The sequence below is a fragment of the Eleginops maclovinus genome, chromosome 4, assembly GCF_036324505.1.
Source record: "Eleginops maclovinus isolate JMC-PN-2008 ecotype Puerto Natales chromosome 4, JC_Emac_rtc_rv5, whole genome shotgun sequence".
In the NCBI taxonomy this organism is placed as follows: domain Eukaryota; kingdom Metazoa; phylum Chordata; class Actinopteri; order Perciformes; family Eleginopidae; genus Eleginops; species Eleginops maclovinus.
In genome coordinates this window covers 2,672,399-2,696,170 of record NC_086352.1, presented here as the reverse complement: position 1 = coordinate 2,696,170, position 23,772 = coordinate 2,672,399, and positions in this window count along the sequence as shown.

Sequence of the window (23,772 nt, the reverse complement as noted above, 5' to 3'; positions counted from 1 at the left end):
ACCATGCACTGTCCCTTTTTCTTGTATGCTACTGTGTGAGATACATTTATCTGATAGCTTTTTACAGTGACAGATTATTAGCTAATACAAAATATACATCTACTAACACATACACATCTACCTATAACTGTAGGTTAAGATAACCAGCAGCAGGATGTACATTCAAATGATGCTCCTTTACCACCTGTGATGAACACCTTAAAGCTCAGTAATCATAATCCAGTCATTTCATATACATGATTCTGCATAACCAGCACTGTTACTTGTGTTGCTTCAGGTGTATTTAGATGCCAACTCTTAACCTTTTGTTCTTAAGTAAGATTATGAATGCAGGACTACTTTTATTTGAGTAAAAGATCGGAGGTCTTCCCCCATCGCTGACAGCCCAGATGTGATCGCGTGCAAGGGAGACAGATGGCGGTCGACGGGAGTCAATCTGGATTTGATGTCATTCTGCAGCGCTGGATTTCCCCTGTGACAGAGGAAGGCTAATGCCCCGTTACAGAGCTCGTTTGTCAACACCGGTCCCAGGCCGTGGTTCATGTATCCCCCCCTCGCTGACAATCTACTAACAGCAGTCAAAGCTGAGGGTTGGTGACACCAAATAGATTCGGGTGAACGTACGAACGGGTGATAAGAGAGCTGCTCATCCTGTTACTCTCCTGGATATGATGATCAGGAGGTTATTCACAGACAGAAATTAATAAAGGACACAGACAAAATAAGGTCTCTCTTATCTCGCTGTCATTTGTCTCACATCCTGTCTCATCAACTTCAGCTTTAGCAATCTGCTTTTTAATTTACCCCTATTAGGAATTGGAACATCCAGCTGAGCTTAAAAACGTGCTCAGACTTTCACTCTTTTTACCCATGGTGCAAAGAGAAACACAGGGATTGTAGCCTTTTTGCAGACCATTTACATGCACTAAAACCTATATAACCCACTACAGGAGAGGGGGAACCCAGACAAAGCAGAATAGGGCCTCTTTAAAGGCCCAGGGACTGCAGACGTTCCTTATTCAATAACAACGTAATAAACTGATTTGAGTTCAGACGTGTGTTCCTCCTGACTCCATGATATACAGCTGATATTTCCCATTATTTGTAGCAACACTTTGGGGCTCAGAAAGCACACTGTCTCTGTCTCTATGATGATTTATATGCACGCAGTTGGTGGCATTTTGAAGCCTGTGGGTATGACAGGGACTAAATGGCAGCCATTAGTATGTGTCGAGCTGACATATCATGCCCCGTCTCTGGCCCTTCCTTCCAGTCTGGACTCCCAGTTTACTCTGTGATTTGCAGCCATAACTTAGGCTTCATAAGTGGCCCAACGGAGTCTAAATCAATGCTCTGATCTGGGGGATAAATGTTTGGAAACGATACTGGAACACAAACTGGATCACAGACAGAAACTGTATCAATAGACATCAAGAGCAACATTCATCAACCATTCATCTTTTCCTCTCTACATCCCCTTTCCATCTTCCCTCCCTACATCCTTTCTTCCATTCATCCTCCCTCCCTACATCCCACCATGCTCCCTCCCAGATCACTTCATCACTATATCCCTTCTTTCCTACGTCCCTTCATCCATTCAACCTTTCCCCCTACATCTCTTCTTCCATTCATTCATCCCTTTATCCATCCCTCCCTAAATACCATCATGCTTTCTTCCTAGATCCATTTTCCACTCCCTTCCCACATCCCTTCATCCATTCAACCCTCCCTGCAAGCCTTTACTCATTCATCCTTCCCTCCCCACATCCCCTCATGCTCCCTCCTTAGATCCCTTCATCCTCCCTCCCGTCTGCTCTGTTCCTGTGTGGCCTGATCTCTTTCTATTTATTCAGTGTACATCTGTCTCGTTCGATGTAAGGTCTCGGGGCTCGTATTCAGACCGTGTGAAGATCGTTGTGTGAAGAGAAGGAAAAGATGAGAGACAACGACTAAGAGAGAGAGAGAAAATGGCCACATGAAACCAAAGACAAAACAGGCCAAACATCAGGAGAGAGATAAAGGAAATGAGAAGGACGGAACAAGAGACAGGGCGAGGGACCTTGTGAGGAAAAGAGAGAGGTGTAAAGACAAACCCTGAGTCAGAGGCAGAAAGGACAGACAGACAGAAAGCGGAAGAAAGCATATTACTGGTGGCAGACTCTGTCATGGAGTTAATGGGGTTTTGCCACTTCCCATCATCCCGGTGCCTTTTGAACCGTGGCCTTTGCATACAGAAAGATCATTAACTCCCAGCTCTGCCTCCTCCAGGGGCCTCGTCTCCTCTTTGTCTGCAGGGCCACTTGTCTGCAAGAGCCCGCTGCCTGCTTCCACTTAAATATGCACTTCATGTAACAACACAGACTAAAACACAAATTGGTGCTCCAACAACACAGACGGCTGCAGCTCCTTCACTAATTGAGATGTTGTAGATTCCCTTTCCTTCAGCTGGAAAATATGCACATGCTGCAGTGTCCCCTGGTCTCCAGCTGTGTGCATCTCTCTTTAATGTCCCCTGGTCTCCAGCTGTGTGCGTCTCTCTTTAGTGTCCCCTGTTCTCCAGCTGTGTGCGTCTCTCTTTAGTGTCCCCTGGTCTCCAGCTGTGTGCATCTCTCTTTAGTGTCCCCTGGTCTCCAGCTGTGTGCATCTCTCTTTAGTGTCCCCTGGTCTCCAGCTGTGTGCGTCTCTCTGTAGTGTCCCCTGGTCTCCAGCTGTGTGCGTCTCTCTTTAGTGTCCCCTGGTCTCCAGCTGTGTGCGTCTCTCTTTAGTGTCCCCTGGTCTCCAGCTGTGTGCGTCTCTCTTTAGTGTCCCCTGGTCTCCAGCTGTGTGCGTCTCTCTTTAGTGTCCCCTGGTCTCCAGCAGTGTGCGTCTCTCTTTAGTGTCCCCTGGTCTCCAGCTGTGTGCGTCTCTCTTTAGTGTCCCCTGTTCTCCAGCTGTGTGCGTCTCTCTTTAGTGTCCCCTGGTCTCCAGCTGTGTGCATCTCTCTTTAGTGTCCCCTGGTCTCCAGCAGTGTGTGTCTCTCTTTAGTGTCCCCAGGTCTCCAGCTGTGTGCGTCTCTCTTTAGTGTCCCCTGGTCTCCAGCTGTGTGCATCTGTTTGGTGTCCCCTGGTCTCCAGCTGTGTGCGTCTCACTTTAGTGTCCCCTGGTCTCCAGCTGTGTGCGTCTCTCTTTAGTGTCCCCTAGTCTCCAGCTGTGTGCGTCTGTTTGGTGTCCCCTGGTCTCCAGCTGTGTGCGTCTCTCTTTAGTGTCACCTGGTCTCCAGCTGTGTGCGTCTCTCTGTAGTGTCCCCTGGTCTCCAGCTGTGTGTGTCTCTCTTTAGTGTCCCCTGGTCTCCAGCTGTGTTCGTCTCTCTTTAGTGTCCCCTGGTCTCCAGCTGTGTTCGTCTCTCTTTAGTGTCCCCTGGTCTCCAGCTGTGTGCGTCTCTCTGTAGTGTCCCCTGGTCTCCAGCTGTGTGCGACTCTCTTTAGTGTCCCCTGGTCTCCAGCTGTGTCCGTCTCTCTTTAGTGTCCCCTGGTCTCCAGCTGTGTGCGTCTCTCTTTAGTGTCCCCTGGTCTCCAGCTGTGTGCGTCTCTCTTTAGTGTCCCCTGGTCTCCAGCTGTGTGTGTCTCTCTTTAGTGTCCCCAGGTCTCCAGCTGTGTGCGTCTCTCTTTAGTGTCCCCTGGTCTCCAGCTGTGTGCGTCTCTCTTTAGTGTCCCCCGGTCTCCAGCTGTGTGCGTCTCTCTTTAGTGTCCCCTGGTCTCCAGCTGTGTGCGTCTCTCGTTAGTGTCCCCAGGTCTCCAGCTGTGTGCGTCTCTCTTTAGTGTCCCCCGGTCTCCAGCTGTGTGCGTCTCTCTTTAGTGTCCCCTGGTCTCCAGCTGCGTGCGTCTGCATCGTTCCTGGAACTACGGCGCGTTTCTCCTGATGGAAATCTTTTTGCCCTTGTTGTTCTTTATGAAGTTGGAGTAGATTCATATGGCTTCAATTAGCAAATGTTAACTTCGACTTTAAGTGGCTTTCCATTGTTCCTTTTCGAGTGGGTCAGTTATGTTTCAATTCTAAATAAAGTTATTTTATGGAATTTACGGAGGGGGCTAAGTCAGCTGAAAAGTAAGTCAACATTTGGGTTGAGATCTCTGTAAAAGTGGAGTTTCTTAAGTTCATCCCCATATTCCTCCTTCCTATGCAGACCTTTTTTTAATATAGATATTTCTGGTTCAGAGTTACGTGAATGACATACAATAGATCGTCAAACTTATAATGCATTCAGCTACAACCAGGGTAAGAGAAGAGCCTGAACCACCTAGCATCTTGGCTAAAACAGCAGGTAAAAATAAGCTCTTTATTAAACTCCATAAAGCCTGATATAATAAGCATGTTGCTGCGGGTCAACGACTGAACTCTAAAGCGGAGTGCTGCAGGGATGGGGTTGAGCAGGTGAGATGTCTGATGGGTAATCAAGTGGATAAATCCTCAGGCGGGTGGTGCATAGATGAAGGAGGCGGAGGAGGAGGAGGAGGAGGAGGAGGAGGAGGAGGAGGAGGAGGAGAGGAGGAGGAGGAGGACCAGAGCCAGAGGGAGGTCACTGTTGAACACCACCCCCTTCACCTCTCCTCCTCCATGGCAGCAGATTCTCTTCACAGATTCTCAACACCACACACACATCTGTCAGGGTTTGAGGGAGGAGAAAAGGAAAAACAACTCCTGAGCTCGAAATTGATTCAAAAGATTTCCATGCTTACACAATAAAACGTCTCGCCTGGAGTTAAACAGGAGGAAGATTAGACAAAACAAACAAGTGAGACAACACGTCTTTGTTGTGATGCCCTCCTAGCTTGTCGAGTTTTTCCAGCAGAAAGATATTTTCCTGATAAAGACGAAAAGGGACACGCAACAGAAGCATTCTGGATTCCATAATTCTGTCAAGTTTGAGCAGGTTGTGTGTAGCGGAAAACAGAAGATGTGAAACGCAACGGTCAAATCTTGGAATCCATCGGAAGCAATTTAGCTTGCGCTGAAATACAATCAAGTCTGAGCTGCTGTCTCTCAACGCTGCCTCTATTCTTGTGTTTGAAGTTGCTGATCACACAAAGGCAGGGAATTGTGTCTTGTCGTGTCAGAAATGGAAATGGAAATTCAGGGTTGTGACTTTGTTACGCCTCGCCTGAAGTTAAACAGGACACGAGACAGCAAGTCTTTGTCTTGATACCCTCCTCCTTTCCTTTTATTTCCAGGAGAAAACAGCGATTTTCCTGATAAAGACAAACACATTCTGCATTGTGCATGGAAGATTTCTGCATATCGATGCAGTATCTGTGAGCAGAGGGACACGATTTCGGCAACAGAAGCATTCAGGTTTCCATAAATCTGGCAAGCTAAAGCGGGTTTTGGGAGTGTGGAGAGCAAAGGAGGTGAAACGCAGCGGCTGAAATGCTATCTCAGAATTCATCTGAAGCGATTTAGCTTTTGCTGAAATAGTTTCAGCTGTTATCTCTTTGCTCCAACTCTTATCTTGTGTTTGAAGTCGCTGATCAGACTGTGAACAACAGGCAGTAAACGGTGTCTTTTCTTATGAAAAACAGATGATCTACAAATCCATGGTGGAAACTTTATTCAAATGGACATGAGAGCAATACTTCCTGTACAGAATTGTCTTGGTTATAGGGTTTTGTTGGTTTTATTTTGAAATGTATCTTCCTCCTTGTGATTTGTCTGGTGTCACTTCCTGTGTTTGCCCTCCTGTGTCTGATTGTCTCATTGTGATCACCTGTTGCTCTTGTGTTTCTCCTCCCCTCCCCAGCTGTGTCTTCCTGTGATTACCCTGTGTATTTAGTCTTTCCTTTTACTCCTTGTTCGTTCGTCGTCGCTTTCCCCGTGGTTTTTAATTCATTTCCTGTTGTCTCCATGTCTGCCTCAGTCATGCTCCCCTGTAGTATGTGTTAAGTTCTTTCTTGTTTAATTGTAATTGGCTTTTTTGATTACAGCTCGATTTGAGTTGAAACCTTATTGATTAGCATTGATCACTTAGGTCCTATTTCCCCAACCCTGACAGTTTTTACATTGGGAGCATTCTGGTTTCCTGGTGTCCGTCAAGTTTAAGCAGGTTTTGTCCGTGTCGAGAGCAAAACATGTGAGATCCAACAGCCTAAATGCTTTCTTGGAACCCATTGGAAAGCATTTACCTTTTCCCAAATACAACCAATCAATCAATCAATCAACCAACCAATCAATCAATCAATGAATCAGTCAATCAATACATTGACTATGTTAAAATAAAGGTGAGGGCAATAATCCCTCTGTCCATTATGAGAGGTGGAATCCAGAAAGAGGATAAAGATGCAATGCCATTAAACACCTCGTCTCGAGTTAAACAGGAGGATAAACCTTTGGTGTGTTGCCCTCCTACCTCTTTCTTTTTTCAGCAGAATCTGGTTTGTGACTGTTTGAAAATGAATGTAAGGAAGCGTTTTCCTTTGTCAGAACTGGGAAATGTTAATCTGAAAAGAAAATGGAGACATGGATGCAACAATCCCAAAGTATCCATCTCTCAATTGATAAATGCAGTCTCCATATTTATCTCCACAGCAGAGATAAATGAGAGCATCCTTGCGGGACAACGGGGAATTATTGACATCTTTAAAGGAAGGATTTGACTCCTTCTTCTGAGCTTTAAACTGCTCTCCTCACCCCGTATGCAAATATGCTTTCCTGCTTTATGAATTCTCTTTGCAAACACCCCCTATCATCGATCATTCCATGATGGAGTGCATGCAGTGGGGCTTGACACATGGATTACCTGCTTAAGCCGTGTTCCTGGTTGAAATAATACATGGCTTCTATTTATGGAGGCGTTGGTAAACACTCATGGTTGTGTACCTGCATGGTGATAAGGATGTGGGGATAGATCACGGGGGACTATTTATCCTGCACCAGTATCTAGGCCAGATGAGGAATATCCTGAGGGGGTACTCACGCAGACATGATTAATGGAACATATAAATGACATGTGTATGTACATGATGCACGCCCCCCTGCTGTGCACATGGAAGTCAAGGTGAAGGCGGGACGGATTAAGTCCTCGAAAGAGAAGACGACTATTCCACCTGCAGGAGAGACACACATCATGCTGAGCAAGTTTCCTCGCTGGAGACCATATGTCAGATCCTCGCAGTGTGGGCTGGTGTCAGCGCCCGGGGGGCAGACGTGTCAGGTACGATGGCAGAAAAGAGTCATGAGGCCATGAGCTGTCCTGTAATTACACTGTGGAGCTAGCACATCTGCTCTGTGGCAGGAAGTAAAGCTACAACAATCACACATGCATTTCCTGTGGCTCCTTCACAATAAAAGCTCTTCACTTTTTGACATTTGAATGCTTTAACCGTCCTGTCGTTAAATTTTACGTTAATCAAAATAAAGCCGTGACAGAACAGCTAAACACTAAACGTTTAGAGCAAGCAAGGTAATACAACACAAAGGAAAAGTAGAACGAACTGAACGAGGGAACAAACTGAGATGACACGAGAAACAAGGGCAGCAAAGCCAGAGGGAACACAAGGAATAATGCAGGAAGGAAAACACAGATGCACCGCAGCAGGGAACTTATACAAGACACATGGACGACAATCTGACACTGAGAAAAACCATGTCAACAAGACACAGCTGGAGGGGGGAGGCAACAACACAAAGGCAGCAGGCTGATTACCAAACCACAAGAAAGAGCAGGGTGTGTTGAAGCCAGTCTTCATAGTGGCAGAGACTGGTACTACAACTTCTGTGTCAGCTGACTCTTTCCCATTGACTTACGGCGGGAAACAGACGTCTGTAAATATACATTTTTTTCCCTTAAATCTACTTCCCAGTACAAACACTTCTATATGTTTAAATCCTGAGGTCCTAAAAGTTGTAAAATGTGTTAAAAAGGGAAAACTCTGGATTCAGTTGACTGAGCCGAGGAGATCCGTGACAGAGCTGACTGGAGGCGGGGTTTAGGGAAGACACAATTCTCCATCCATGCTCTCAAGGCCCAGATCCCTGGAAGATCAGGGTAAATGGTAAATGGACTGTACTTCTATAGCTCTTCATCAGGTCTTCTGGACTCTTCAAAGCTTCACATACTACGAGTCATTCATCCATTCACCCCTCCTTCACAGAGAACAGCATCACTTGCTCTCGGGAAGCTAACACTCACACTCACACACAGGCTCAGACACACTCACACACCGCTGGCCATCGGGAAAGGCTCAGGGTTCAGTATCTTGCCTGAGGATACATCCACATGTTGACTGCAGGGCCGGATTCAAACCAGCAACTTACTGGGTCAAAGAGGACCGCAGCCACAGTCGTTGGAAGATATTTTTTGTTCTTGAGGATCATTCTTTTGGCTTCATAACTGAGGCCACTTTCATAGGATTGAACGGGAACGCACCTCCGACGCTGCACGCAGTTCTGTTTAGAACAAGCTCAGAAAGGCTGGAAAACACGAAAAACAGGAGGTGAAACCAGACGTGACACAAGGAGAGTGTTTTACTACAAAAAATGGGAAATGAAAGAATGATATCCTACCTGAAACAAAGCTAACACTCAACAGGAATAGACTGGATGTCAGAAATGCTGGAATACAAGCATTTCCCAGTTTTCCAGATGGTATTCTGACCCTGCATTCAGCTCAATGCTCAGGTTTCCAGAGCCGTGCTGCAGCGATTAAGCTTGCTGTTTAACCAGGGGAGTTATTATGTGTCTAATAAATGCACTTATGAGTGTTTTTGAAATGAGAAAACCAACTATTTCTTGGCACAGCAGTCACCTTTGATTTATTTTTTGTGAAGTTTTTCAATCATTGTGTTGAATATCACAATACACAACTGTGGGTAACTCAGCCATTACTGCCTCCATAAAAGCTTCAAACTCAGCATCAATTACCGTTACCCTAGCATCGCTGTCTAGCATTGTGTAACTAAATTATTTCCTGGATGAAAGAGGTTGTTTTTTTAAGTGGCCTTCCTCCTGTGTCCCAGTAATCATCCTCTGCAGCCTGAAATCACTCGTCCTATTTGTCTTTTCTTTACATGTTCTTCTCCGCTCCACTGCTTCTCATTTAGCTAATATTGCTGTTTTATCCTCTATGTCTCCTCGTGGCCCTGCTGTCATTATGCCCTGTGCACCAAATATTTACTGCACGTTAATTAAGAGCCGCTCTACTGTGTGTGTGTGTGTGTGTGTGTGTGTGTGTGTGTGTGTGTGTGTGTGTGTGTGTGTGTGTGTGTGTGTGTGTGTGTGTGTGTGTGTGTGTGTGTGTGTGTGTGTCTGTTATCCTGTTGTGTAAGGACCAATGTTAGACCTTGTAATTGGGTGGTTGGCCCAGTTGCCATGTCTTACAGTTAGTGGGTTGGTTTGTGGTGTGTGTGTGTGTGTGTGTGTGTGTGTGTGTGTGTGTGTTGCCAACATACAGCATATAACAAATATACAAACCAACTGTGGCTTTATGTGTGTGTGTGTGTGTGTGTGTGTGTGTGTGTGTGTGTGTGTGTGTGTGTGTGTGTGTGTGTGTGTGTGTGTGTGTGTCTGTGTGTGTCTGTGTGTGTGTGTGTGTGTGTGTGTGTGTGTGTGTGTGTGTGTGTGTGTGTGTGTGTGTGTGTGTGTGTGTCTGTGTGTCTGTGTGTCTGTGTGTTTTGTGGTGCCCAAGATATATAAGACTGAGTGGTCGGCAGTTATATTGTTTGAGTGATACATCTTCTATCTGTTGAGTTTCATTGAAAGAGTTTGTGTGTTTGTTTGTGTGTGTGTGTGTGTGTGTGTGTGTGTGTGTGTGTGTGTGTGTGTGTGTGTGTGTGTGTGTGTGTGTGTGTGTGTGTGTGTGTGTACACTTGCAACAGTTTGACATTTGTGCGTGGGAAAGGAAGATCAAACTGTGCTACACTCGACTAGCATCTGTTTCCTCCATCTACTGGCAGAATATCTAAAAGTGTGTGTGTGTGTGTGTGTGTGTGTGTGTGTGTGTGTGTGTGTGTGTGTGTGTGTGTGTGTGTGTGTGTGTGTGTGTGTGTGTGTGTTTATAGTTTGAATGTTGTCCTTCATTAATTACCTGCAGTGCATGAGTAATTAAAAAACATAACCTCCATCTATGGATTATTCATCTGTGTGAAACACCCATGCATTATGTATGACAGCGTATGCCAGTGTGCATAAAAGGGGTGGACGTGATCATTGGAGGTCACCCATTGGTCCGTGGATCATTATTTTGAAGGGCTTGGCATTTTGGGACATAACGATCTGGATTTTTCTACCCAGACATAAACATATGTAGACAAGAGCTATTGCTAGCAGCTAATGTTAGCACGGTTAGCATGGAGCGTTCCTCTGAACTATGTGACGTTTATTTGTACGGTATTTTTGCAGAGGTGGAAAAAGTACTCAGGTCTTGTTCTTGAGATAAGTAGAAGTACTCAGATCATGTACTTGAGTAAAGTAGAAGTACTCATATCTTGTTCTTGAGTAAAGTAGAAGTACTCAGATCATGTACTTGAGTAAAGTAGAAGTACTCATATCTTGTACTTGAGTAAAGTAGAAGTACTCAGATCTTGTTCTTGAGTAAAAGTAGAAGTACTCAGATCATGTACTTGAGTAAAGTAGAAGTACTCAGGTCTTGTACTTGAGTAAAGTAGAAGTACTCAGATCATGTACTTGAGTAAAGTAGAAGTACTCATATCTGGTTCTTGAGATAAGTAGAAGTACTCAGATCTTGTTCTTGAGTAAAAGTAGAAGTACTCAGATCATGTACTTGAGTAAAGTAGAAGTACTCATATCTTGTTCTTGAGTAAAGTAGAAGTACTCAGATCATGTACTTGAGTAAAGTAGAAGTACTCATATCTTGTACTTGAGTAAAGTAGAAGTACTCAGATCTTGTTCTTGAGTAAAAGTAGAAGTACTCAGATCATGTACTTGAGTAAAGTAGAAGTACTCAGGTCTTGTACTTGAGTAAAGTAGAAGTACTCATATCTTGTACTTGAGTAAAGTAGAAGTACTCAGGTCTTGTACTTGAGTAAAGTAGAAGTACTCAGATCTTGTACTTGAGTAAAGTAGAAATACTCAGATCTTGTACTTGAGTAAAGTAGAAGTACTCAGGTCTTATACTTGAGTAAAGTAGAAGTACTCAGATCTTGTACTTGAGTAAAGTAAAAGTACTCAGACCTTGTACTTGAGTAAAGTAGAAGTACTCAGGTCTTGTACTTGAGTAAAGTAGAAGTACTCAGGTCTTGTACTTGAGTAAAGTAGAAATACTCAGATTCTGTACTTGAGTAAAGTAGAAGTACTCAGGTCTTGTACTTGAGTAAAGTAGAAGTACTCAGATCTTGTACTTGAGTAAAGTAGAAATACTCAGATCTTGTACTTGAGTAAAGTAGAAGTACTCAGGTCTTATACTTGAGTAAAGTAGAAGTACTCAGATCTTGTACTTGAGTAAAGTAAAAGTACTCAGACCTTGTACTTGAGTAAAGTAGAAGTACTCAGGTCTTGTACTTGAGTAAAGTAGAAGTACTCAGGTCTTGTACTTGAGTAAAGTAGAAATACTCAGATCTTGTTCTTGAGTAAAGTAGAAGTACTCAGATCTTGTACTTGAGTAAAGTAGAAGTACTCAGACCTTGTACTTGAGTAAAGTAGAAGTACTCAGGTCTTGTACTTGAGTAAAGTAGAAGTACTCAGGTCTTGTACTTGAGTAAAGTAGAAGTACTCAGGTCTTGTACTTGAGTAAAGTAGAAGTACTCAGATCTTGTACTTGAGTAAAGTAGAAGTACCAGAGTGTAGGAATACTCTGTCACAGTAAAAGTATTCTAAATGTTCCTCCAGTGAAAGTAGAAGTACTCTCATCTAAATGTACTTAAAGTAGCGACAGTAAAAGTATTCATTGTGCAGATACTGCATTAGAGTAGAAGTACAATGTAGCATAAGATGTAAATACTCAAGTACACGTATCTCAATATTTCACTTAATTATAGTACTTGAGTAAATCTACTTAGTTACTTTACACCTCTGTATTTTTGGGAATGTACACAGGTTTGTTTTTATGTAAGTTACTTAACAACAGGGAGAGGCAGCTCCTGAGTGTCTTTCAAACCCCTGCAGGTTAAATAACAACGTGATTTCCATGGCAGTGATGTATCCATTAACAGGAACCCAAAACCATAGCCTTTTTAACCTTCTATTTTACCATAAAGGGGACCACAATCTATAAAAGGAGTACCATGCTCTATTGGAGAAGACTTCAAACTAGAGACTGAGACCATAAGCTCATCAATACTTTGAGAAAAGTAGGGTCTTTTTCTCATAGACTTCTATACAACTCAGGAGCGTGTTTTTCTCTATGATTTCTAAACGTAGTTATGGTTTTATATGTTCAGATTTTAAACGAGTTAAGCCCAGAGGAGAGGGAATATTTTCATATGCAAATTGCACTGAGGGTTTTAAAGAGCCATAATTGCCTCTATGAGCTGCTCCAGCTGCTGACGGCTATAATAAGCGCACCAAACCAGCAGCCAAACTATAATAACTAACTTCCTGTTTAAAAAACAAGCCCCATTTACCTCACCCAGTGTCTCCCTTCACACAGTACCACTCCCCTGGGTGGCCGTGTCTTGCAAGTTGAAAACCTGTAGTCTCATTTGTGTATGCCACTATTAATATTTATGTAACACGAGCCCCGTAGGCGGCACATTGTAGGGAGTAGAAGAAGAGATACGATGAGGGATTTAGAAGGATTGGATTCAATATTGGATTCAAAGGGGGGTAAATGCTGTCTAATAGCAACCATACTTCCGACTAAGACATCTTTTGTTAAGTTTCACTGTTGAATCGAATAATTGCAGGCTTGTAGTAATCAGTTCATTAGTCTCTATGTGTTGCACACGCTGCTGACACCTGCCACTCTGCCCTTCTCTGCATTAATTCAAAGTAAAGACCTCCAAAACTCTTCATTAACGTCCATTATTTCCCTTCAGGTCGAAGTTGTGTTTCTATAGGTATTCAATTGAGTATATGCAAGAGACAAAGTGAACAATGAAACCATTCCCTCCTCCTCCTCCTCCTCCTCTTCACACCTCTCTCCCTCCTTCTTCCTCATCATTTAGATAACAAGATTACCCCCCTGCTGCGGGAGGCACCTCTAACGTTACTTTACATCAGCTAAATAATTGCTTTGGCCCTGCCAGGTACGTTTATCACCGCCGAGACCCCACCGACAGGGCTGTAACTGCAGCAGCAATAGCTTTCAGCATTAATGACAGGAGAGGATTCACCATCACAGCAAGCAGATTCATCAAGCGTCTATTTTTACGGAGGCCGGCACACGGCAGTGAGACAGGCAGAGACAGACAGCGTACGTTATCGTGCTTCCTTTTATAGAACAGAATGAATTAAGCTGTGAGGGAAAGAAAGATAGTATGTTATTATACTCCCACACTTCCAGAACAAAATTATTAAAAATCTTACTTCACAGAATCCATTTTCCCTCTCTAGCTGTGGGCGTGTGTGTGATTCCTCTCCTCCGTACGTTCCTGCAACATTGCTTAAATGTGATATTAATGGCGAGAGACAACCACATCTAATCTGTAGAATGAAGAGAGGAACGCGACAACAGGGAGAGATGATTGTGTCTGGAGCTTATTGTCAGGCATGGAGAGTAATTACGTAATCAGGATATTAAAAAAAACGGTATTTTCTCACAGTTACATAAAAATAGAACCGTAATAAGATCACTTTTATTAAACATGGGGATTATTAGCAGGACTACAATGCTACTAAAAAGAGCATGTATAGTTTGATGTAAAAGGATCAGCTGTTACTCTTCTCTGTCAGCTGTTCTGTAAGCTAATACTTCAAGTGTGAATCTATAAGCCTACTGCCTGAATCTGCGTTATTAGAGCTCACTTCATTTACATGTTGCCCTAATCATACTGATATACACCTGAACATCAGCAGGAGAGGACTCTTTAAAGTAGAGACACTACATACTGATATACACCTGAACATCAGCAGGAGAGGACTCTTTAAAGTAGAGACACTACATACTGATATACACCTGAACATCAGCAGGAGAGGACTCTTTAAAGTAGAGACTCTACATACTGATATACACCTGAACATCAGCAGGAGAGGACTCTTTAAAGTAGAGACACTACATACTGATATACACCTGAACATCAGCAGGAGAGGACTCTTTAAAGTAGAGACGCTACATACTGATATACACCTGAACATCAGCAGGAGAGGACTCTTTAAAGTAGAGACTCTACATACTGATATACACCTGAACATCAGCAGGAGAGGACTCTTTAAAGTAGAGACTCTACATACTGACAGGAACCTGAAAAGGAGCTTATTAGGGCCCCTTTGAATCAAGGCTTCTGGGATTCTCCTTTGTCTATAGAAAGTGTCACCAGCACAACTTCCCTCCCTTTGAAGCTGGTTAAGATGGCAGCTACCACTGTGTTCCCGTCAGCTGTGAAAGCCGAGGGCAGCAGATGAACTGCGTGTTAATATGCAGCTCTCGAAGGCACTCGGGATAAAAGTGTCCACCATTGGTAAACTGTTAAAAGTACTAACTGTTATTGAAAATTAAACTGCCAGGCTTCCAGTAGGATTAGCAATTTGCACACTGAGAGGCATGGTGGTTTTAAGAGGTTTATCTGAGTTATGTAATGTGGATGGAAATTATTGCCCATCAACGTGACAGGGGGGAGATAGTGGGAGCCTCTGCATATACAGTATTTGCTCTCAGGGGGCTATCTGTGCGTCGGGAAATGAAGAGCAGAGCAGAATGGGAGGGAAGTGTGGGCCGAGGCTTACAGCTCTCATGATATGTTGTAAATTGCATCCATATGGTGAAATGGGAGGAGGAATATCGGCGTGCCAGTGTGATATACTACATGTGTGTGCTGTGTGTGTGTGTGTGTCCCATTGCATGTGTGGGTGTGTTTGTGTGCCTTTCATTTCTATTTCCATGAGGAACTGTTATTGTAAGGAGGCAGGGAAGAGGAACCTCCTCAGAGGACAGATTACCACCTTCATCTTAAAGGGGTAAATAAATGGAAGTGGGACCACCACACATTTGCTGATTATTGAATATCATATTAAGGATAAAATAATAACTAAATGAAGGGATGGTTGATGCACCCAGCCATGCAGCTACTTTGGGTTTTGTAGTATCTCTCTGGGATTCTGCCTCCTCAAATACAGTGGAAGAATCACATGACGCCTGAAGCCCCAATCAGAAAAGAGTATCACCAGTTTCAGTAGGGTTTGTTGTCACATAACTTACCCGTTGTTGCATCCAACCACGACGTTACTTTGGGTTTTATTTTTCAATTGTTTGAAATACTGGGTTTGCATCAATTGACATCTGAAAACCCAAACAGAAAACAGTGTCAACAGGTCAATTTTGTCTAGTTTTTCCAGTAAAAATATCCATATTTCCAGGTCATGTGTATATAATTGCACCTGGTTTCATCTGAAAGACATAAAATAAAAAGTGTCGTGTCTTCTCTGACCTCCGCTTTTCTCTCTGAGCGTTTACCTTCTTCGGAGACCATCTGCTCCAATCACTTGCTCCCCCAGCTGCATCAACTCAGCAATCAGCCTCGGTATATACTGCAGGCCCTATAGAGGCCGGTGGAGCCATACATAGACTGTATGTGTGGTCAAGTGGCTGCAGGATTTCAGTCGATTCTAAAACCTGCCCGACGACGTGATGGATGATGCTCAGCTTTCTGAAGCTACTAATCAGGGCAGTTGTGATTGGGACGGTTGATCCAAACATACAAATGAGTCAACTTGTTGACAAGTGCTTCTAACCTCTTGTATTTATACAGGAAACAGACAAAATAATCACTAAAAACCAGAGGTAGTTGGGGAGAGTTGGTTCTTATGCAACCATTTGTCAAAACATTGGGTTACTCCCCAAATGTGTTTACATCAATCCTACTGCTCTCTCCAAGCGGTGAGACCAGGGACCTATATCTTCAAACAAGAGGTTGTTTAACTTGTGGAAAGGGAAAATAAATCTGCCAACGGAAGGCAAAAGAAAATCAGTGCATACGGAGCTTTATTTGTACACGTGTGAGTCGAGAAGCGGAACCCTGTTTATGTGGCACAGTTTTAAAACATTGAATGAAAATGTGCCATGACAATGTCCTACCATTGTAAGAGCTGGTGAATTGGTTACAGGGCCTAAGCACCCACCATGCAGCTCAATATTTCGACCTATAGAGAGTTTCCCACCACGGTTACATCCCAAACATCAACATTCATTTCACACATGGACATGATTTCATTGAGAAATCCCTCGAAAATTACAACGATGTCAGTTCAGGGCTCACCTACATTCTGTTTGGGTTGAACATGTCCTCAGCCGAAGCCAGCATTCTGTCCTTTAGTCCACCCCCCCACTCTCTTTAGATATATAACTCAGGCTGTATCTTGCTCTGAATATAGAGCCTCTAGCTGAAACTTACAGAGTGAGAGAAACAAATGCAAGAACAACCATAGCATTTCTTTATGCAGATGACATGCTCAATTTTTAGTAACGCATCGTTCAAATCTAAACTCTGAATGTTGAATTTTGTACGTTTAAACATTTAACAATGGAGTTTATTGTTGCTCGATTGGGGGGTAAACACTCCGTCCCGATTCCCCATTTCCGAGGCTCAGTCCCACCCCTTCCTTACATAACATCTGGTCCCGGTTATTTAATTTAATTCAAGTTATAAATAGAGAGAACATATTAGGACCTAAATGAATTACAGAATAATAATGTATAATTAAACACAGTCGCTCTAACAGACATGCTTGAAGTGATTATATCTGACCTATCCTTGTTGTTCTGAGTTTGATTCTCTGTTTTCTTATTGTAAGTCGCTTTGGATAAAATCGTCATATTCTTTTGCATAGAGAAGCATCCTCATGGCTCACCGTTGGAAAACAAATCATGCATCACTAACTTTTGTTGTAGAACTGTCAATAAAGGATTGCACGGGCTCCTTGAATGACTGTAAATCCACCTATCTTGTTCTACTTGCTAAGCAGGACATTGAATTGGCACGGGTCGATGTGGGAGATTGGATTGGCTGTTGGCAGCTGCTGACAATTTGACGAGTTGACAATCTTATTCCCCCGGTCTGAACATCATCTGCAATTCTGAGGCTGTCAAACCCATGAGTTCCACGGACTGACAGCTTTCTTATTCTGCCACTGTGAACAATGAGAGCTGCGTCCTTTTTCAGTGGAAATGAATACTGAGGAGACCCATTGTATGCGAGTCAATAAGCTGATCTCACACAGAGGTAAAGGTGCCGGGGGGGGGGGGTGAAGTCATGGTTCACTGATCTGATTGGTTCAGATACAGAGGCTGTCCACCCTCATACAACAATACCATGTTCAGTGGTCTGAGCACAAACTGCAGCTGATTGAACTCGGCCCTACTCTCCATGATTTCTCCATGCCTTCCTCAGTGTTCCCCACAATCAATGCTCTTTCAGCGGGGCTGTCAGATGGTCGCTCTGCATTACAAAATGAAATGGTAATTGTCTTATGGAGCGCATCAATGATGCTTTGATATTTAGGCATCAGGATGTGTCTGAACCAAGGAGCATTCTCTGGGTCTGAATATTGAAGCCAATGTGGATTTAAATCCTGCATTGTGTAGCAATGTAATCTTTAGTTTCCATAAGGATAAAACAAAACAACCAAAAAAACAGTCAGGAAGTGAGCTTTTGAGGTCCTTTTTTTGGGTGGAGCAGGCAACAACATCTGGGTCTGAAGTAAAGCCAATTGGAAGGGCCCAAAGAATGCATTCATTTCTAATATCCAACAGGTGGTGGACTCCACTGACTCCAAATATAGTCAGATTGTATAGAAGTCTATGAAAAACGAGTTCAATTAATAACCTTAGTAAATATATCCCAATGACTTTATGGTCTCATCTGGTAGTTTCCAGGCTTCTTCAATACGGCATGAGGTTCATTTTGGTTTAATGAACGTCTTCCACGATGTTTTAAATTCTGGAAAGTGTGGAGTGACATTTAGGTGGCTGAAACATGCTGTATGTTGATCGGTTGTTTGTTCTTCACTCCACCCTCAAACACCAAGATGGCAAATGACAATCTCAAGGCTTCAAGCTAGTCATCGACCATCAAACGTCTTAATGTCAACTTCCAAGATACAATCTATACTAGGTACTCTTATCTTTGTGGACCACCAATCAAGTGCTCAGTGTATTGTTGGACAGCTTTATCTTTCTCCATGTTACTGTCCTTACCCCCGTCCACTCGATACTGCACAGTTCAGTCAAGGACTCTGCCGTTGAGGGCTCCAGATCTCTGGGTTAATCCCCTCTTTCTCTCCGGCCAGCAGATGTTTGCTGTTAATTAACAAGCTGATGTGGCAGATGCAGAGGTCGAGAGTTTGATAGCGTTCCCGTCTGCCCCCTTTTCACCTGCCAAAAAAAAAAAGCGTGCAGACTCCGGTGCTGGACTTAAGTGGATATGCTTCTGTGGGATAGGTCGGAGCAAAGCACTGCAGCTAATTAGTGGCTCAACAACAGATACACCTATGTGTTGCCCTCTCCGAGTTCAATCTGTGAAATATCGCTCACCAAAGAAACATGGAGGACTGTGGATGAGGTGACATGTTTTACTTGTATACAACAACCTAGAAGTGTTAATTAAACGTGTTTTAGAGGAATAACAGCTCAGCCTTTGCAGCTCAAGATTTGTAACCAAGGACAGGACAGTGATTGATACCCACAGCCTTTTGTACGCGGTACAACACATCTTGTCCTACTGTTAGCTATTGTTAGCTGTCGTTACAGTGGGCACAATAGTCATCTTGGAATTAACAATTACTGACATAAAACCTGACTTGAAGCTACTGAAGTTTGCAAAAATCTGAGGTATTGTTCTTGGACACAGCACATGAATAAAAAGTCTAGAGAATGGCTTTATCCATCAGTCCTAATCTGTCAGTTTCACAGGCAGCAGGAGACCATTTAGCTCTGACAGTTGCTGATCAATAAGTCCACCGGGGGAAAGTTAATGAGTCCACAGTGGTAGTTATTCCAACCACATGACACCAGAACAATGACCTTGAAGGACCTGAAACCAAAAGATGTAACTGAACTACAGTCATCAATGAAAGGCAATGGTATCATGTCCTTAGATGAAGTAGAAGGGTTTGTCCAGTAAATGACAAGAGACACAAGAAAAGGAGATGGAAATAACCCCAACGATCCGCCCCTTGACTCTCCACACGTCTGTAGAAGTCGTTGATCAGATGCAGTTAAAGGCTTTTCCCTTTACACAGCAACACGGAGCAAAGGTGCACACGTGTTTTATTGTGCTGGTTGTGTAACAGTCTAATGAACCAGTCAACCTGAAGGAACAGAAAGAGTTTAACTGTCGAACAGTTCCCCTCAAGGTGCTGCTTTTATTTGGCTGTGTCACGTCTTTATAAAGACTTAACTACGCTCATGTAATTCCAATCATACGGTGTCCTTGAAAAGTGTTGTTGCTGGGCACCTCTTCATTAGGAGGCAGCAGCAGCATATGGTAATGTCTTTCAGGTCAGTCCGTGTCACGTCAATATATAATGTAGGTCTATGTATCAAGCTCATTATTATACTGCTATACTATTACCGACTGAAGATGTTGTCTGATTGCAGAGCTTGATTAGCACTGCACTACAAAGACCATAGACTGATGTTCACAGACAAAAGGAAAGATATCTGACCTCCTGAATAATAGGGGCTTTGAAGCCACTGACACTCATTGACAATAATAACTACAGCACAAAAATCATGGTGTTCGTTTAGCTGTGAGAACATACATTTCATTGGAGTCATTCATTCGTAGTTCCTGCAGTCGAACATTACCTCACTGCTGCTTCCTTTACGGTTGCTATATCTGGGGAGCTGGTTAGCTCTTCTGGGCTATATGAGGAAGACATGACTGTTGTTATATCAGTATGACACACGAGATGCTTACTTAGACGGTGACCTCTAATCCCATATAATAACCTAGATAGATAAATAAATGCTCATTGGCTCTGAAAGGAATGCCAAGTGGGTGGTAAGCTAGTTAGCCATACATGCTAACTATTGTATTGTACGTTAGAGCAGACAAGCAGACTGTTTAAGGTCCAGGAAGAGTGGCTGAGACATGATTGGCAGTCTGGGGGGAGGATATGCTCATCATGTGACCGGGACAAATCATGATTGCATTGTAATGTCTGTCTAAATGCTTCCTCCTCACACACACACACACACACACACACACACACACACACACACACACACACAGGAATACATAAGCATTTAGTGTAAGGAAGCAAAAGCGACAGGGATGTCAAGATGTTGTCATGGGGGTTTATGGGGGAGTCATTATCATGTAAATGGGAGGGGAGGCCAAACGGGAGACCAACCTAGTTATCCTCTTTCTCATTTAACCCGACTGGGCTGGACTCCCAAGACTGATGCTTTTGTCCATTCAGTATGAAGGCATCTAGGTTATTGCACCCCCGACCAACCAGCGCTCTCCACCTCCTCCGCCTCTTACTCCCCTGCCAAGCCATTTAGCCAGGGAATTACAGTTTAGCTGGAATTACAAATTATGTGATAGGACTCACACGGTCATGCCCTCAGCCCTCAATCACTCTGATGTGCACAGGCAGGCATGCAGAAGCACACACAGGCGTTCATATACAGTCTCCCTGGCATTAAATATGAGTAATATTTGCATATGATTAGTATTTGACGGCAAACTTTTGCACCAAATGAAATCAATGCAATGCAAGAGGCCCGTAAACTAAAGTCTTATTCTCTCTCTGCTCCACAAACATTTGAGCAAGTTGAGAACCCTTAAGTTAAAACCCTCCTTCCTGTAAGACTAAATCTGTTAGTTTAGTTTTTTGAATAATCAGGTTTATCTTATTATTTCAGATGGAGTTTATAGATTTAGTCATCTATGTCTGAGTATGTCACTCATGTCTAGTCTCGTCATGCACTCTCGTACTTTCCTTTCAATCTCGTTTCAGAGCCCCTTGACTTCCTGCCATTGTGGGTTTTCCCGCCAGTGTGATTGTCAGCCCCACCCTTGATTGTTGCCACCTGTGTCTCCTTAAGTCTTTCCCTTAATCCTGATTTCTAAAGCCAAGAACTTCATTTAGTTTGTACCTAAAGCCACGCTACGGATTCTTGTATTTCATGCATTTGCCCAATTTGACCTCTTTAAGAGTGATTTGTCATCATGCATTTGAGTCTACATATGTTCAAGCAAGTTTTAACTAGCTGGATATGAGTAAGCCTTATGTCTGATAACCAGTTTACCTCCCTCCCAGTTCCTCAGTTCTTTAGTAACGTAAAGAAATGAGGAACTGGACAGATGGATTGGTAAAATGACAGGAATTATCCTAACCCAGAAAAGATCCAAGCTAACGTTTCTTTGCTCATATTTTCTCCATCTATATCTTGGACGTTTTGCATTCCAACTAAATAACCTGAGTAAAAGTCATTGAAAATATCCCGCTCAATTGCATACTACACTTCTTGCTGCCTTAAGGCCAGTTTCCCAAACGCCCACAAACCAAACCTGCGTCACCAAGTTTCTTTATGTCAAGTTTGTCTGACCTAGCAACAGCTACTTAAAGGGACAGGACGGTGGATTGATCAACTGCCTCGTCGAATGATATTTAGATCCAACACCTTGTGTGTTAAATGCATCCGCCCAGGATAACGTTGGCGTGTTGTTGACAAGCAGAGAATCAGATCCTAAAGGCGGGAAACACGAACAACGTTCCTTTTCGGATCACTTCAATCAGTTGAGAGTGCGTTAATTACTTTGTACTAAACTCTTGATTGACAGTGCTCATGCAGTATGTCCATATGTCTCTATCAGCACCAACACAGAGGCCATCGCTCTTCCATTGTCTCCACGCCCTCGTGCTGCAGACTCTGATGTGCCAGCACACGTTTGCCACCTCCACACGGCTCATCTCCATGAACATCCCCCCCCCCATTGTGTCGCCCTGCTCTGTGCTGGATGCAGCGTCGGTGTGTGAGCTTTACGTTAAGCCTGAGCCGGAGATAGCGGAGGTAATTGCATGTTGTGCTCGACAGCCCCCCCCCCCCCACCCTTTTCCCTGCCCCCCGGGGCCTCTTATTGTGCGGCACGGCACAGACAGAAAGGAAACACGCGTGTAGCCGTCCCTTTGATTAATTGTCTGTCTGCGTCCCACCGGTTCACTCTCTGTGGCCTAATTACGTTTTTAAATGGGAATCCAAATTAAATTGAGAGAGCTCTTATCTTGTTATTGCACTATAAATTCTATCAAGTGGTCACACATGGTTTGTCAAGGGTGTGTGTGTGTGTGTGTGTGTGTTCAGTCAAACTGCACCATGACAAAATAGAGTTCTTAGAATCTCGACGAAGCATTTGACCCTGCTGACCCTGTTGCTACCTCTCAAATTGACACAGGAGGATTTTTCAAATAAATGCTTATATTCTGATTAATAAACCACCTGTTCTTTACACACTATGTTCCAAGATGCATTTGGAGCGAAGAAGTCGCAGATGGTTGGATCCGAGCATGATGAGAACAAATGATCTGGTGGGCCGATTCTCTATTTTATTATTCTACAGAGGAACAAATATTGTTAGGAGGCTTTCAAGGCAATGAAGTGTCTCTGTGACTCGAGTCTATAAGTGGAGTCAGCGAGGAGGGACGGTTATGTTCGCGTCAGATCTCTTGACACTCGTTCTGTGTGGCGTTTAACATTTAAGGTGACAGCAGCTGTTCGAACATTTCCTTATCAAATATCCCATCAGGAGGCTCGCTGCAGGCGGGCTCTCCTGACAGGGCCGTCTTCCCTATAGTTCCCCAGTCATTTTGCACGGGATGCATAGTGAACAATGACTTATATTGGGATCAGTCACAGCAACACTGGGCCAATGGCTCTACAGTACCACATCCTCACATTAAATGGCTCTGCTATAACAAACTATCAAAGTACAGAGGCACAGCGGCCACTCGGACCCCGTGCTAAAGCTCGTCAGCAGTTTTTTCCCACTGCCAGAAGGGAAGGCATGGGTCCACAGTGTTGAAAAGTAAAAAACAACAAACGAAAGCTGAATTCTAACCTTTCAGTATGCTATTAAACTGGCAAACATTAGCTATCTAGCTAACAAACTAGCCAGCACATGTTAGTTATCTACTCTTTAAGCTAGCTAATGTCCCCTTACTCTTTAATTGGTTAGCTCGCTTACGTTAGCTACCTATCAGAAATAGCTAGCTAGCAAAGTCAAGCTGTCTAGCAAGCTATGGCCACACTGGTTGCTCTCATAATTAGACCAGCCTTTGTGCACACACACACACACACACACACACACACACACACACACACACACACACACACACACACACACACACACACACACACACACACACACACACACACACACACACACACACACACACACACACACACACACACACACACACACTGAGATGATACGTTGAAGGCCTCACAGCTGTTCACCATCTGCCAACCTGCAACATCTGGTGGGATTTTTCATCTCCCACCGTCAGTGTCACAGCCCTCGAGGCTTCTCTAGAGCTCAAACTTTGAGAGGGATGACTCGATGGTTGTGGCCAAATGTTATATTAAAGATGTTCCAACGATGTATAATCTACTAAAATCAGTGTTGCAAATCAGGAGGGATGAAAGGACAATCAGGCGGTGCAATATGAACAGATCTGTTTCTT